We start from the raw sequence: 15077 nt of genomic DNA, 5'->3' as shown, positions 1-15077 counted from the left end.
AAAATATGTGGTCTTTTTTTACATTTTCGATACAATTATGGCTGCTCAGATCAAGCCTTATGGGGAGCGGTTGAGTAGATAATCAGATAGTCTATACAATAAATCAGATATCGATATGACAGATGAACCAATCCAAATTCCCAAGAATCCACCAATGTTGCTAAACAAGTCAATTGGCTAAAAATAATAAGAAAAGATGAGAATTATAATACATTTTAGCAAAAATATAATTACAATGTTGACATACACTGAGTGGTCAAATTATTATAACCAACCTCTCAATACACTGTTGGACCACCTTACTCCTCGAATTCTTCTTGGCATATAGAGTTTATGGGATGTTGATGTGTGGTAGGATGAATTTGACACCATATCCGATAAACTGCACTTTTCAGTTCCGTCAGATATGGCACTGGATCCATCTGTATGATACCCCATTCGATCTCATCCAACAAAATCAGAATTGGATTGAGATCTGGGGATTGTGCCAACCAACGAAGCAAGGTAAAGTCAATGCCATGTTCTTTGAACCATCTTACGACAGTACGAGCTGTATAACAAGAAACATTGTCTTGCTGAAAGCCATCCCCGACAGGTTAGACCCTTAACATAACAGGATGTACTTGATCTGCAAAAGCACTTAAATACCTTTGGGCATTCAGACGTCGTTCCACAGGAATCAAAGGACGATACAATGCCAAGAAAACTTTCCCTGAACCATAACATGCCTCCCCCAGCTTGAAGAGTTGCGGCAGTGAGGTTGGGTTCCATGCTTTCATGCAGTTTCGGCCGTATTCGATCAATACCTCCTAGAAAAGAGTAGGCCTCTGCACGGGTTACCATAAATATCCTTTAGTAGTCCAAACGTAATGACATTATTCGTATTTTCAACCACTGCGCAGCTTAGTACCTCAAACCTAATGACATCTTTCTTATTTTTCATCAACTGCGCAACTAACTTCATCACATCGGACTAGTAATTTGATCCGTGCTGAGGCCTTCCTTATTCTAGGAGGTGTTGATTCGATCCCTGCCATTGCATGGTGTAATTGAAAAGGCAATTTATCAGACCACATGAACTTTTTCTAATTATCTGCTGTCCAATCCTTATGCTCCTTTACAAACTGGCGACATCTGCTCTTGTTCAAGGCTGACAGCAGAGTCTTTCGAACACGTCGTCACCTACCTTAGCCTATACGGAGAAATGTGCGGCCCACAGATCATTCAGACAAGTTCATAGTTGTACCCTCATTTAGATTCCCCGCTATTTGATGTCTTCTGTTGGACTAGACAACTCTGGCAAGTTTTCTTTCTGCTCTGTGTCAATTGAGACCTATTTTTCTGCTTGATAGTCCACTTTGTATACACATTAATAACTGCTGCTCTCGAACACTTTACAAGAGCAGCCGTTTTGCAGATACTAGTTCCGACACTTCTATCGCCTTTAAACATTTTGCTTTCAAACTCAGTCGCATTTTTTGCCCATGTCTCAGCTCGCAACGCAATGTATTTGATGGTTCACTTAATTTCATGCCCTCTAGTGGCAATACTGTAACGTAATAGCTTATTTTGCATGAAACTGACAGGTGGTCATAATAATTTGGAAACTCAGTGTAGATTGTATTCAAATAAAATTATTGATAACTGAGTTTTTATTTTTATTTTTAACTTTCGCGAGACAATTTTTTTTATGTTAAGTTTTTTCGTTCACTCGTTTTTTTTCCTCCTCTTTTATACTTGGAAATTTTTATTTTCATGAATTAATAAGAAATTACATATCATTCATGATATTTGGTATTCTCAAAACAATCAATAAATATTTTAAATTTGACCAAAATTTCCATCACATTAATACAAATAAAACTTGCATGTTTTGTTTTAACCTAGACGTCTTCGCAGTATCATTTTATCAGGTAGAGTTATTGCAAGGCAAAAATATGTGTTAAGGGAAAATAGTGCTGCAATTTTTTTTTCAAAAAAGGGTTTGCTAGGGTAAAAGCTGTTTTGCGTATCTTTTCGAATTAGATACTGGACAACTCAAAAGGTTGCATCAAGAAATATTATATTTCAAATCAACATCAAAACAAGATTTCGTTAAAAGGTTAGTTTTATCTAACATTTAGCAGAAAAAGTTTATTTAAGCTCTTGCGCATCTATATCATGCGTGATTCATTTATGTCTCAGAAAACACCAATTTTGGTTCAATTTGGATAACATCAGCAAATTATTTATCATCCGTCAGTTGGCGTGACTTTGTTCCTGTCTTTTGCCATACTGCAATACAACTACGGAAGCACAAGTTCGTGTCCAAAAAAGTTCACTGATTGTTCAAATACACCAAGAACTCAGGAATGTTCCTGGTGTTGTGAAACACAAAAAATGTTCTTTTATACTACATGTGCAAAGTTTCTGTCACCATTTTTGTTATTCATTAACTCTAAAACTTGTAATTACTGTAAGATGTTATATACATAAGATTCAGTTAAGTTATTTTCACGTTACAATATAAAATAAGAGCCTCTAATTTAAAATGTATGTGCACAACATTTCTTAAAATAAAATTAAACATATTCGCAGTACAGAGAGAATAATAATATTAACTTGAGGAACGCTTAAAAAAATCGAAGTAAATAAAATTAAATGTAAAAAAAATATTTAATACAATTAACAGATTTATGTAAATTGTTTTAGAACTTAAATATCTTTATTGAGCAATAAAAAACATACATATCTTTTTAATCAGTTTGTATGATTAGTTCTTTAAATCGATTCGACAAAAAGATGGAAGTTACTTGGCAAATAGATCACGATCAATATTTTTGATCAATCAGTAAAGAAGATTGGAACTTACTAGGTATTAAATAAGTTATGATCATTATATCAACTCAATTCAACAAGAAGATCTAAATTACTTGCTAAATAGTCAACTATGGTATTGAATCGATAACTAAGCCTATAGCTACTATGTACTGGGATTGATAGCTATGCCTAGTTAGGCTTCGCTGTATGCCATCATAGTTCGTTAATTAAGAGATTTCGTATGTTCAGGAATAATGTTGATAATTAAAACAATTTACTTAATATACATAGCTGAAGACTTCTGTCATAGATTCTTATATCACTAACACGAATAAAACCAAAGTTTACCTGCCTTTACTAAGATTTAATGAGCAGTCAGAAATTTGGTGTTAAGATAAAATGAATTTTTTCTCAGTTCAGTTTTAAACCATTTGTTTCAAAATTGTGTCATAATCACGTCAAAATATACGTGTCATAAATCACATTATAAAATCTGCTGCACAACGTTAGCAACTTTAAAAAACCTACTAATATTCCTAAGGGTCCTCATTTAGTGCCGAATGTATTCCCGCCATTGGGTACAATTTTGTAGGTAGACGCTAATCGAGAGTCTGAAACAGAGATAAATCTTAGAATCTAATACCAGTACCACGATTCACTAGTCCCTGTTAAAGAAGGCGTCACTCATAAGCTCTCTAGCCAGTGAGGGGCAGTAATATTGAAATCATAAGAAGTATATCCGTTTTAGGGGTGTAAAGTATGACTTTTTTTCCTGGCTGGTAGGGCGTTGGGCCCATGTTCGAAAGGTCATGAGTTCGATCCCCACTGGCCTAAGATCCTAATTGGTGACTTGTGCGCACTAAATCTGTAGGGGTCGCAATGTCCTCCAACTTCCCATAACAAATCAGTACCTCAGGGGGTTTCAGGGGATCTGACTTGATCGAGCTCTGGTTTAGGTCAAAATTACCAGCCGAAGATAGATGGTGCGTGAATGTGTGCTCCCAGTAAAACGGGATGTGAAGTAGGTATGTTGTCTCCGGATCATCCTCACGGATGTTTCTCAGACAGTCACCAATAGCCCATTGTGCTGCTCTAGTCCGAAATAAATAAATGCACTAGTATTAACAACTTTTTACTTATACTAGTTAAGCGTCTAGTACATTAGTGAGAAATTTTTCCAGTAAAAGCGAAAGGTGCAGGGCAGTAATAGTACATTATAATGAGGATTTTATAAATATGACAATTTTTTACTTATACCTTTTTAATCATAACACTGTCATGACTTTGAAACTATTATATGGGATTTTAATTGATTAAATATGAAGAACCCATACCTCACTTGTCTATATAACAATATCCGACATGCATACAAAAGTATACTATTTTTCACAAAAATACCAAATTTCGTAGCCTTTAAAATTTGAGCTTAATTCTGAAAACAAGAGCACTCATGGATCAAGACTCAAAATAAACATTTTGAAAATGGAATTCTTTTCCCAGCTCAAAGGGAGTTTTTATCATTTTTGAAATTGGAATTTTTTTGTCAGCTCACCGTGTGCAAGTTTTTACCTTTTTTACACATAGAAATATTACTTACCAACATTTTTGGAACAAACTTAGTAATTCTACCCTTCATATTTCTAAATGATACAGAGACCACTGATAATTGATCACTGAAAAAGTAAATAATAATGAATGCTGTTTTTATAAAGGTACACAAGGAAAAAACGAGAACATCTTTAATAAATTTTTAATTAAATTATAAAATTGTCGCATATTGGGACTCAGTCGTGTTGATTCAAAGTTTTGGTTCTAAGCACACAAATTAATTTCTTCTCAATCATTGAAGTTGAAATCGATACTTTTTCAGACCAAGGAGTTTTCAATTGTCCCTTTAAAACTGAATTGGGAGTGATATATTTACACGCAACTCACACTTGCTTCAAAATGTTTAAATTCTGTTTCATTTTCATTCGTTAACTTATTTTTATTCATTGAAAAGTAAAAATCGCATTTAAAAAAAACTAAGTTCTTTGTGGTAATGTAAAAAATCTCGAAAGCAATATTCGATATTTAAAAAAATTTTAGCATTAATAATATGGAAGAAACGAATAAATTAAATATACGGAGTGTCCCAAGATAATTAGGAGAAACTGTAAAAAAAAATAGTGGACATTACAATGATTCAGAACTGTCTGAAATTAAGGTGGGAAGCATTTTCCTTTGCCGCTAGGTGGTGTTGTTTACTAGGGCTTTAAAGTAAATAGATTTGTATTGCCGCAGTTTGGATTGCCTGCCCGCCCCCACTATACATATTGTATCGTAATGATTCATATTCAATCAAATTGCGATGCACGAAAAAAGTACTGCCGGCGGCATGGTGTCTCACTCTGAGGGATATATATATATATATATATATATATATATATATATATATATATATATATATATATATATATATATATATATATATATATATATATATATATATATATATATATATATATATATATATATATATATATATATATATATATATATATATATATATATATATATATATATATATATATATATATATATATATATATATATATATATATATATATATATATATATATATATATATATATACAGAGGCAAAATTTTAGGAAGTGGTAGTACACTGGAAAGTTGTTTGTTGCAAACGATGCATTTAGTTCCAGCAGAATACAGCACCATCTCATTGCGTACGAAAAGTGCGAAACTATCTGGACGTAACCTTTCCAAACCAATGGATTGGGCGAGGTGATCCTATAGCTTGGCTATCGTGCTCGCTAGACCTTTCAGGTCGGGATTTCTTTTTGTGGGGATAGCTGGAGGCTCTTATGTATTAGACTCCCATTGAATCTGCAGAAGAACTTATCGCAGAGCTTTTGGCTACTGCAGGGAAAGTTCGTGATATGCGTGGTGCGTTTCATAATGTTAATTTATCTTTTCTTGGCCGTTGTATCCGGCTATGCCGCGGCTATGTACGCCGTTGCGTGCATATTGACAATGCAGTTTTTATCAATTTTTTTAGATTTCCTACAGTAATAATTATTGTAAAGGTGAATGGTGAGCTAATTATTTATTCAGAATAATTTTCCATTTTCATAGAAACAAAAAAATAGTTTTCTAAAATGGCTGTCGAAATTTTAGACAGAAAAAGTGCAATGATGCATGATTTCATAAAAATTTAAAGTAATGCAGCATTATATATATATATATATATATATATATATATATATATATATATATATATATATATATATATATATATATATATATATATATATATATATATATAAATATATATATATATATATATATATATATATATATATATATATATATATATATATATATATATATATATATATATATATATATATATATATATATATATATATATATATATATATATATATTGTCATGGTTTGAGAGGTCCGTGAGGAAGTAGTTTAGCATGCATTATTTAATTAGTGGTTGAAGAATTAAAACATTTAAATATAGTTTTCTTGTGCATATGGCTTGGTTAACAAATAAAATTTATAAGCTGTTCAAGATAATTTTGAGGAGTGACCCAGTTGGTCGCGAATGGTGGCTAGTCTAAAAAATATATCTTTAAAAAAAATGTTACTTCCTTTGCAGAAAACAGCAGTCTCTTTAAAGTGTTAAGTAAAAAAGTATGATGCTGAGAAAATTTTCATAAAATACTTAATTTTTACAAAAGTTCTTAATGTATTGTAAGGAGCAACTGAGGAATTCATATTTTATTTAATTAAAATAAGACTTACATGAAATATTCGAGAGTGTGGTTGTTAACTTTCACAGCTCTTCCATGAACCTGAAATTTAAATAATGTGTTATTTTTTATCAAAGAAGAAGTTTACTTTTTACTAAGGAAGCAGCTCAAAATTTGAGTTTAATAGTGGTAGATGTACGCTGCCCAAAATGCATAATTGAGAAAACGGGCACTGGAGAAGTTATTTTATCCTATGTTCAACAAAAATTTAACAATTAAATAAATTCACATTTCCAACTAACGTTTCCTTACTTGTAAAAACACTAAGCCTAAATATTACGGGGACAATTCCTGGATTTCGGGTTGCTGGTGGGTAAGTATATCGCAGACGTTATTTTTCAGTCTGCATTCAATATTCATAACAGAAAATGATGAAGTGTTTTTAAAAATATATAAATTCTTACAGTGTCAATTTAATAACACTATTGTAAACTTATTGGGCGCTTATAAAAATAATTGTTGACTTTTTAGTATCTTTTCAATGAAGACTAATTTTTAAAAAAAATATTGCTAAGTGGTTTAGGCAAATAAAAGACGTAACATCATAACGAATTTATTTGAATCTATTTGATTATTTATTAAATAAGAACACTGAATTCATAAGAGAAGTTTGAAAAACGGGATTGTTCTTAAACAGTTATTAGCATACATTCCTAAGCATACATTTTGAGCTATTTCAATTTACTTTAACACGCATTTAGGGTCGTTACCGCTTTCTTAAACCCGCAGTTTGATCAGTGTAAATTTACTTTAAAGCATATTTTGAGCAGTTATTTTAGTGCTATAGCATTAGAGTGCTTAGAGCATTTGATATTGAGCAGTCTGCTATTTTAGTAGTTTGGGAAAAGATGTGGGTTTCTTGTTCTTGTTAAAGTTGTATTTATCTCAAAGTCTATTTTAAGATTCCATATAGAAAAAACAATTAAAAGAAAATAGGAATATTCAGGGGACGAAAGTTAGTATTTAAGCAGTTAACCTACATCAAAATTTGCTGAAACTGTATTAAGAGAAGGAGAGGTATTAAAAATACAAAAACATATAACTCATATACCCGATAGAAATAGAACATGAAATGCGAGTTTTATAAGCACTTTCAAGTTTTATTCAACAATCAAACTAAATTTAATATTTCTAATGTCGCTTTCAGCACTAATATTTCGTCAGATCTAAAATAAAAATGTTGATCATTTCCTTTAATCATGAATTTTTAAACCGTTATTTTTATACTTCTTTTCTTTAGTTTTGTCATAGATTTAAGAAATGCTTGTTCGGTATGGTGATTATGGTTGTAAATTGTCTGAAGTACATTTGCATTAAAATATCTCAATAAATTAAATATCATATTCGTTATTAAGTTAAATTACATTCAACACATTTTTTCCTAGAATAAATGTATGTTATTGTAGAGATTATTTTGAAAATATATTATGATTTTGGAAATGAATTGCGCATTTTATATAATGGGAAAGAATTCGTACCCTTCTTGCGTTCTCCATATGCTTGTATTTGAACATCCGGGACCTGTAAAATATGTTTTGAAATTATATTAAATATATTTGAGAAAGTTACAAAATTAGACGCAGAAATATAAATTCTCCTTTCGCCCCTTAAGTTCAAATGTGGGGGTAACTACAATAATGGCCTCAAACGTTTTTGATGAAGAGCGGTTAAAATTTAAGTCAAATATTATGTTAATTTACTTTTTTTTCCCCGAATGGTTGTTGCTGTTGTCGTGTCTATGCTAGTGCAAAGATTAGAGTCCACCAAAAGTCTTGATAACAAAGTTTGCAAGTTCTGGAGCCCGATGGCCATGGAGAATTTCGATGGGAGGTGCTCCAAGTTGAAAGAGAGAGCCGATAATGGCCTGGCAGTCAAAAACATGGTCTGGAGTTAGTTGCAAAGGAGGACAGTACTTGCAGATGGGATAGAAATTTATATGGGTGCGTGAGATCTTCATGCCCTTGAAATGTCCAGTGCGTAGCCTAGCTCTTGTAGAGGAGAGGTTTCTTGGGCTGTTTAGATCGGGGATTGTTGCCTTGCTAAAATGCTGGTTGTATATCCTTCGTCTGGCGACAGCATTTGCATCTGCACAGGTGACAGCTCGAGGTTGATCCTCGTCGCGTGCTTCATTTGCAAGGGCATCTGCGCATTCGTTCCCCTTGATTCCAACATGAGCTGGGATCCACTGGAGAGTGCAATGGATATTTAATAAGTGAAGAAGAGTATTAATTTCTTGCGTTATTGATGTTTTACCTTTATGTATGGCTTCGAGTGCTGATTTTGAGTCTGAGACAATCGCAATTTCTTATATTGAGTCTTATGGAGAATAGGAGTGACAATAGGCAAGAGCCTCTTCAATAGCGATTAATTCGCTGTTGAAGTTCGAAGGTATCAAAAGAATCCCCGAATGGTATCAAAAGAATCTCATTTTCAAATTTTAGCATCTCAAGAATTATTTAATTAGTTTTATTCAAGATAAGTAGGTACTTTATTTATGTCGCACTAGAGCTACACAATATGATTTTGGTGACGGTCTGTGAAATATCCCTGAGGATGATCCGAAGAAATGTCATAACAATTTTGATCCTCTACAGAGGTATTGGCTGCTTTGCTTTGATAGCCAAATGACATGCATAACACTTTACGGTAGAACAGTTTATGGAGAACCGATGCCGCGCATCCTCGGTCCCTACGCAGGTTGATCAAAGTGATCAGCCACTCGCTTACTAAACGCAGCCAGTGATGCTTGACTTTGGTGTTCTTCTGCGAGCCGTGTCCTTACGATCAGTCCACTGGGGGACAAGTTTTATCATATAGAGTTACATTATCAAAAGTAGTTAAAAAATATGTATACCTTCAACAGATATGCCATGAGCATTTCTTTTTGTAATGAGAAATAATATGTAGCATAAAATTACTTACATGCAAGGCAAAACACTGCACTTTTTAAAGCAAATTTCTTGATTTTCCTTTGAAACTTTTACATCTGAAAGACAATAAAATTTTATTTTTTTGAGAAGTAATGACATGAAATGATGTTAAAAACTCCGAGTTTGAAAACACTTTGTATGACTGATCAATGTAAAGGGAATTTAAAATTAGATTTTGATGCAAATTCGAAATAGTTGTCAAATGAAAAATCTTTTGTTCTAATAATTTGATTTTCATGCACTTACTATTTATTGCAAAATTTAAATATATATATATATATATATATATATATATATATATATATATATATATATATATATATATATATATATATATATATATATATATATATATATATATATATATATATATATATATATATATATATTTAAATCTCAACAACCAAGACCTTAAATTTCCTCCTACATCAGTTGACATCTTGGGAATGCTTACCAAACAGCAACGTCCTGATATTGAATTCATTTTAATTTCATTAGATCTATTCTTTTGTGAAAAATAGTCTAAATAATGTAGCTGCCTGCAACTGAAGTATCGCCATCAGTAAGTAGGTGAAAGTGTCGGAGAACTGACCGCTTATAAAGGCCTGGTTTCTTAGGACAGGACGCCGTCAGCTGGAAATCAGCGCTAACCTCTGATTGGTCCATTTGTGAGTTTGATAGTGTACGTCATCGAACGCTCATCTTGAACTTGATGACGTATACTATCAAACTCACAAATGGACCAATCAGAGGTTAGCGCTGATTTCCAGCTGACGGCGTCCTGTCCTAAGAAACCAGGGCTTAACAGTCAATGATTCTCACATCTAGACTTCTGGATCCCCTTCTGAGTTTCATCAAGATTTGGCCTTTCAACATTTAGACAGACAGTATGCGGGGTCCAGGAACACAAAAGACTCTTAAAAGCTCTAGTGAGAGGGATCCCCTTATATATGCACACTAGATTGAGGCAGCTCAGGCATTGAAGGAATCTAACTGAGCTGTATCCTTCACTGATTCAATCTCTTATCTGGAGAAAATGATAAAAGGTATTCTGGGAGAGATTTGAAATCTGAGAGAAGGAAGGGTTATCAAAATTAAGGAAATGCAATGTTCGAACTGCGCTATCGTTGGGCAGCACGTAAAAAACTGTCCACAACTAAAGGATGTGGGAAGTAACTAGCTGCAGGCAAATGTATTGAATATTTCTTCATTGAGTAGCGATGACAGTGAACTTTTCGTTATGGGAAGTATCAGTGAACTTGTTGATGGAGTTTATAATGAATACTGGAGCCAACGTCACCATTATCAAAACATTATGAGGATAACGTTGGTGATTATGGTTGCTTAGTTCTAGATTTGACTCTGAAACTAAGGAAAAAATAACATGAACTTCACTCCGAGTTGTACTGCAGACTGTGACTGGAGATAAAATCAACATTTATAAGGAATTCCCCCTAAGATTACATTTGGAAATATCAATTACCTTCATGAGGTATTCTTGGCTGATATTAGCGACGAATTCGACAAAGGTTAAAACGTCTTTCAAGAAAATCATTTTAAACTAGACTGTTAGATAAGTAGGCATCGCCGCATTTAAGACGAGAAATCCGGAGGTTAAACAAACCTGTCAAGTAAAAATTGGGAACGAAACTGCAATTTCACCAAGAACTGAGATAATAGTTTCTGGAATCCTTAATGTAACGATTTACGATAAGACCTGATAGAATATCCAGCTGAGGACAACTTTAAAAGAATTATTGGAAATATAATACCTGTCAGAATCGCTAATGTGAGTGATGTGAGTAAGCCCTCGTGTTTAGTATATTATACTTCTTTACTGCATATAATTAAGTTTCCAATTTATATTGATTGATACTAATTATGCATTACGAAAGATAAACTAAAATATATTTATAATAATTAGAATTAATTATATTTCATTTCGTAATAATCAGAACACTACACATGTTTTGAAACACATTTGCCAATGGACCAATCATGTATGAACCAGAGTTCCGTGCTTGATTTCCTTTACAAGAAATTCTTAACTTGTATTCATTTGAGTTTATCTCTCTACACATTGCGTTGTCGTAGAGAAGATTGACACTAGTCGCGTCATTCTTCACGACACGCCTAGAGCAATGAGCAAAGTGTAATTTCTGCTATTGAGTAGGTTTTTTTTTCGGTCATTTATTTTAGATTAAAATGACACATTTAAAACTGATATATCTAAAATCATAATTTAGTGCTATAAAGATGTCTGCTATAATGATTCCGAGAGACTATAAATTTATCCATAACAAAACCAAATGTTTTATGGGGCATTCCACCTCTAGTCTTCATTCTAGGTATAAGTTCAAATATCTATGTTTCTATTAAGTAAAACCAAAAAGTTTTAATAAGTACTTAAATAGAGTCCTGTAAGGAAAAATCATAATATTGCAGTGCTTTAAGGAAGTTAATTTTGAAATGACAGTGCAATTACGGGCCCATTCATCTTTCTAATGTTAAAGGCACGCAAAGCAGAAACGTGCTTGCTAAAACAAATATATGGTGATAATTTAAGGGAACATAAATTTAGCATAACTGGACAATCAAGCTAATTATCCTTTTTAACCCTGAAAGCTATAAAACTCTAAAATACAATTCTATCAGTTTTTTTTCTATTCTATTTACCATACAAAAACATATGGTCAAAATATGACACTTTGATCTCACTTGGAAAGCATTATTTCGCAACGCTGTTAATTATGGACTAATTTCCTAATTTGCCCGATAACTACAAATATTAATTAAAAATTTTTAAGCATTCTTTTTCATATAATAAGGAACCCATGGTGCAAATCTAAGACTTCTGTTCAATTTAGAAAATCAATCCATAATTTACCCTATAAACAACGATAATTGCAAACATCGAAATGAAACTTACTTAGTGAAACTAGACATAGGGAGATTGGTCTATGTGTCAGTAACAAGATTCCTACCTTTTTTACAAAGTTTCACCATGTGACTAATACTTATTGAACGAGCTACGCATCCATACTGCTTCACGTGAAGATTAAACTTGCAACTTTCTATGCATTCCTAAAAATATCATGAACATATTATATATTGAGATTATTTTATGTACAGTTTGTCATATTTTCATATATAGTTTCAGAAAAATTGATGTAGTCAAAAATGACAAAGAGAGAGAAAATGAATCGTAGAAGGATGAGTGGGCAAAAATAGAGTAATAAAATAAAATAGAGAATTAGAAATGAGGAAAAGTAAATCAAAAATTAAGAGACTAAAGTGTGGTGTTGATTGACTTTAACCCCTTCCTTCTCGCTCCCGTGAAAATGACGGGGTGAGATTTCGTCCGTTATTTCTCGCTCCCGTGATATTGACGGGCTGGAGTGCTAAGTAGTAACGCGCTAATAAGAATAAAACTAATTCATTTCTTTTGCCCGGAAACACGTTTTATTTCTCATTTTACACACCTGATGGCAGTACCAGGATATTTTTAAGGTAATTGTAGATAGTTAGTTCCTTTTACAACCAGTTGCAGCACTAATCAAATACGTAATACAAATACAAAAGCCAAAAAATAGGCACTTTTATGACCGTTTTCTTGAAAATCAACCGATCGTTCAATCATATGATACTTTCAGCTACCTAAGATGGTAGAGCATCATTTAATGTTTTGAGTTTGATAAAAACCTATCGCGCTCTTTAAGATGAAGTTTAAAGATACGTTCATTTTGTCCAAGACACACTATAACATTCTGACAAAAAGAATTGATAAATACTCCAGCGATTAACATTAGTAATAGCATTCGTTTTCAAGGTTTTTTGACGTTTAGTTTGTCTACAATACAATACAATACAATACAATACAATACAATACAATACAATACAATACAATACAATACAATACAATACAATGCAATGCAATGCAATGCAATGCAATGCAATGCAATCCAATGCAATACAATGCAATGCAATGCAATGCAATACAATACCGGGTTATTTATTATTCCCTCTGTTTACTACAGCCTTATGTTTACTACAACTGGCTTCAGTGGTACATGTTACAACCGGCAACTGCTTAAATTAAAACTTGAATACTTTTGGAATAATTTCATATGTTCTTTTTTGCCATATTCGTCTTAGTTTTTTTACTATAACGCCTCGATACCCCGGAGGAAATTATGAATAACCCTGTACAATACAATGCAATACAATACAATACCTCTTGCAAAGAAGGGACTAGACCATCCAGTTCCCTCCACCTCAGAGCTTACATACCTTGAACTTTTTGCAAGGCAAAAGGCCCAGAACAAACAAAAGTGGCTGCTTCCACCTATTCACTACTGGTATAAAGCAGAAAGACCAGGACTCTCTCTATCTCTCCCTGGTGATAGGCAAACCAACACCTGCTTATCCCGACTGGCCAGTGGACACCTAAAAAGTCTCACATTTTCTGCAAATCAAAAAATCTTTCCTCTTTGCCCTAAATGCCAACAAAACCAGGCATCACCTGAGCACATCTTGAACTGTTTAGGGCTGGACTGGAATGACATTCATTCCTCTCCCATTCTGGTTTCGGATTTTCTGAATGTCAACGGATTCATTGATCTGGTCTGACCCCGTCAGACCAGATGGGAATTAGCAACAACAACAACACAATACAATACAATACAATACAATACAATACAATGCAATGTAATGCAATGCAATACCATACAATACAAAACAATACAATGTAAAATAATAATGTATATACAACCGATATAAAGAAACATGAAAAATAAAGTAAACCAATCAAATTAATATTAATACGCGAGAATAAATTTGAATTTATGATTAATTTTCTATAGATAAAATAAATAATGTAAGAAAGAAATCAACGATCTTCTGCTAGAGTTCTTATGGATGAGTTAAGAGTTTTTCACTGAAGAGTTTATTAAAACACATTTTAGAGGTAAACAAGCGAAGGAAAGACAAACTAACTTTTGTTTCAGGTGGGGAGCGGGTGAAAAGCAATGAGGGCAGAGTCAAACCGGAAATGGTTTCTTATAAAAATTAGGGAGAAACTCATCTCAATTACGCCAGAATCATTGCAATCATTTTCTCAATGAAACGTGAATTGAACGAAAAGACATAAATAAATAAAGATTTCTCGATTAAATACTTACCTAGAGGATTTTTAAAATTATTTTTCAATGTTCTTTTAGGAAACTTAGATGCAATAACTGACAGATATTTCAAGAAATATAAAGAGGCAGAATGACGAGAAAGAAAGAGATAAAGAAAAAAATTTGCATGTCCCCCCCCCTATCTAACAATAAAATAGAATATACAATGAAATGATACGATATAGTGAATCATGGAATAGAATACAGTAAAACAAAACAGAGTATGTAATAAAATACTAATTCTGAATAAAATAAGTTACGAAATTAATCAAGTATTCATTAAAAATAAGACCTTACCGTGTAGTCAAAGTTTTCATTGGTATTTCCTTCAGGGTTTAGCAA

The sequence above is a fragment of the Parasteatoda tepidariorum genome, chromosome 2, assembly GCF_982258835.1.
Source record: "Parasteatoda tepidariorum strain Cologne lab strain chromosome 2, Ptep-v5.0, whole genome shotgun sequence".
In the NCBI taxonomy this organism is placed as follows: domain Eukaryota; kingdom Metazoa; phylum Arthropoda; class Arachnida; order Araneae; family Theridiidae; genus Parasteatoda; species Parasteatoda tepidariorum.
This window is presented reverse-complemented; position numbering follows the sequence as displayed.